Here is a 3,654-nt window from a genome sequence, read left to right on the forward strand (position 1 = left end):
GCCTCCTTGAGCATCTCAAAAGATTTCCTTTGTGTTTCTTCTTACAACAATGAAGCAAACACATCTTCCATCTTGAAAGTGGTTGTTGTACTCCCAATGGCCATTACTAGATGATCCCATGTGTCAGGCAGAGAACACAACAGAAGCATACATCGATCCTCATCATCAATCTTGACTCCCACAAAGGTTAGCTGAGCAACCATCATGCTGAAAATATTTAGATGATCAGCAACAGATGTACCCTTGTCCATCTCCAAACAATACAACTTCTTCCTCAAGAATAACTTGTTTACTAGAGATTTCCCCTGATAGATATCTCCAAGTTTCTACCATAGAAAATATGTAGTCTTTTCCTCATGAATGTTTAATAGAATAGAGTCTACCAAATAGAGTCTAATCAATCCTTTGGCTTTTCTATCTGCAAGATCCCAGTCTTCTTGCCTCATGCCTGAAGGTTTTTGTCAAGACACAACAAACCACAGATCTTGATCAACTAGCAAATATTCCATCTTGAGCTTCCACAACTCAAACTTTGAACTATTGAACTTCTCAATCTCCATTCATCCAAAGTTTTTCACCATCTCAATCTGCAAACAAAATACTCTTCCAGAAAAGGATAACACAAATAAATGGCTCTGATACCATTTGTAAGGAAAGTAGTGCACGGAAAATACTCTCCTAACATCAATTATAAGGGGCTTTGCAAGCAAGGAAGTATTTTTCATTTCAGTTTACAATACATTAAGATAAAACATAGACAAAAGATTAAGATTAACTAGACAAAATAGCACCAAATAAAGACATCAAATATATGTGGGAAAACCCTTACGGGTAAAAAACCCACCACCAAAAAGAGATCCCTTTATTTAGTAAACAACATAGTTACAATAAAGTACTCAGATCCTCTTTTATGGACTCTATTCATAGAACATGCAGACATATTGGCTTAGCTTATACAACTTCCATCTTTTCTCTTTGGCTACCACCACAGTATTTATGCAAACCCATCTGCTCATTGGTTACATCTCTAGCAACCGCTATCTGCCAAACCAATCGGCCTTGGAGCATAACCATCCAGTAACAGCTTGTTCATTCATGAATTCATGGAAAACATATTATCACATATTCATCCAGAAGACGCGTTGATTCATATTTAAATACACTGATAGAAACATTCCAAGTTTTCTCCTACTATTCTTCAGTCTAGGCGACATCAACCCGATCGCTGAAGGTGATTCCATCGGGTATCAGGAAGATAAAAAATTAGTTATCTCGAACGTGGCACCCCCTAATTGGTTCTGGGTCCCTGCTCTGATATCTTAGCATGACTTCACTATCTTCCTGGAATTATTCTTTATTGCTAGGTTGCGATGGAAAGTCTCACGAGCAATTCCCCATCGCGACCTAGTGACCACCATCGGATCTTTTACGATCATTGTCCGATCATCTGCAATATGCTTGACCTCTAACTCGCTGATGCAAAGCCCTCCTTGTAACCTGCCAAACACTCCAAGGTGTATGAGACTGACCCCTCAAAACAACAATAGGATCCTATCAAGGCAAGACTCTACAATATTAGCTCAATATCTCACCATCTACAAGACTCATACCTACTCAACTTGGATAATTTGCTCCAACATACACTTTGAGACCTCCAAGGGTTCTGGATCATTGGCACACTTGTTTTGGGTCAAACATGACTCACCTGGACTAGATCAAACATTGGTTGTACAAACTCAACCCCATTGCCTATAGTACCATAACAATTAGGCTTATTTGCTAGTAGCCCTTTGAAGCGGGTAAATGGACCTTAAGTCCAAACCTTTCCAAACACCCTGAAAAAAATCATGGATTCAAATACCCTTTTGGGCCTTACATAATTCCCCAAAAGGAAGGGTCAAGGTCTGACAAAAAAAGGTCTAAAATTGTAGAATGTTGACTATCCTAAAGGGCTAATTAGGCCTCCATTTGTGAAGCATCTATGTCCAAATGAGAAACCCATACAATAACCACCCCATGAGAATGTGGGGAACCATAAACCATCATGGATTCTAGGGTTACATGCCTGGAATCATTACCATTTGCATACAAGGGTAACTTTGTTGTTTAAGGACTAGGTAGTCACATTGAGATGTCTACCTAGGGTCAGTTCAAACACACACCTCCCTTTCTCCTCCTGCAAAAAATTTAGGAATATTACAATACATAGGCCACACTTTCATTTAACCAAATCCCATGAGTCTCAGATTGATAAGTTGCAAGTTATGGCCATGGAGGAGTAAAACCCTAGGTAAACCCTACTTTTCGGGGCACCTACAACAAAATTGGAATATCATGATAAAAACACACGATCTAAACCACAAACTAGAGCCAAAGAAAAGGTAACTCTCTACTCTAACCAATTCACATCATTCGGGATTTATCCCAATCCAGACAGTACCGTACTCCATACCAAAACTCTAGAATTACAGGAAAAACTCAGAATTTCATTAGTTTGCAGTCACTAAATCTTTCATCCATATAGTCTCTCCTTGGGAATTGGATCCACAAGGTTTATAAACCACTCCACAACTTCTCTCAACTAAAAACAAGAGGTTAGAGCCATTGAAGGAGTTCAAAACAAAAAATACAAAAAGTGCATAAAAGTTGCTTATGACAACTTTTGCAAAAGTTGTCAAAATGTCATCTTTCGCCTCCTAATGCCTTGGTTCAAGACTAATCCCTCCTAAAACATCCTAGAAGCACTGAAACTACTAGGATAACTATGTCCTACATACATTTGATCCCCTATTGTCCAAAAGTCCTAATTGGCTTATTGAGATGCCAAAATAGGAGTTTGGCTTAGAAGATGGGGTCTTTTATTATAAACACACAATGCATGATTGAAACACATATAAAATATCCTAAAGACATGTTTGATGCCTTATCCTTCCTCCTTTGAGTCTGATTTATCATCTTGAAGGGATTCTCCTGCACCACTCACCTGAGTCGCTCACTTGTCGGGTCCCGCCACTTGGTCGCCATGTCGTGAGGAATATTCCAATGAGTAGTTTCCCATCACAACCATTGTTGGATCAACCTTGATCACCATTTAATCATCCTATAATTTCTCACCAGTTAACTTCATTTGAGTTCTCTCTTTTTGGGACCCATCACTTAGTCACCATGTCACAAGGGATATTCTAACGAGTAGTTTCCCATCGCGACCTAGCAATAGCCATTGGATCTTTTCGCCCGACCATGAGATATACTCACCTTCCTCACCCGATAGCCGATCACAAGAAGAGGGTTCCATCGGGGTAAGTTACATCAATCAACCCAAACACTGGGCAGGAGAATTCGAGGCATATTTCCAACAATCTCCCACTTGTTGAGGAATTTACTGGACTTGTCAAACATGCCGAACACTTACAGATTTCACTCAGAAACATGGACTATAAATCCCATCAATGCTGATATACCACTCAATCATAAATCATCAAAAAACCAAAATTTAACATGTGCACCTATGTAGATTAGTCTCATCTCATTCATGAACACTTCCACCTTCTACCATGTCATTGCCACAGGACATATATAGAAACTATCCACTGAGAAAACTACAACTCTATCTCCCCAGCACAAAAGAATAATGATCCAAAAAACTAACTGAAT

This window comes from Cryptomeria japonica, chromosome 6, assembly GCF_030272615.1.
Source record: "Cryptomeria japonica chromosome 6, Sugi_1.0, whole genome shotgun sequence".
Classification (NCBI taxonomy): domain Eukaryota; kingdom Viridiplantae; phylum Streptophyta; class Pinopsida; order Cupressales; family Cupressaceae; genus Cryptomeria; species Cryptomeria japonica.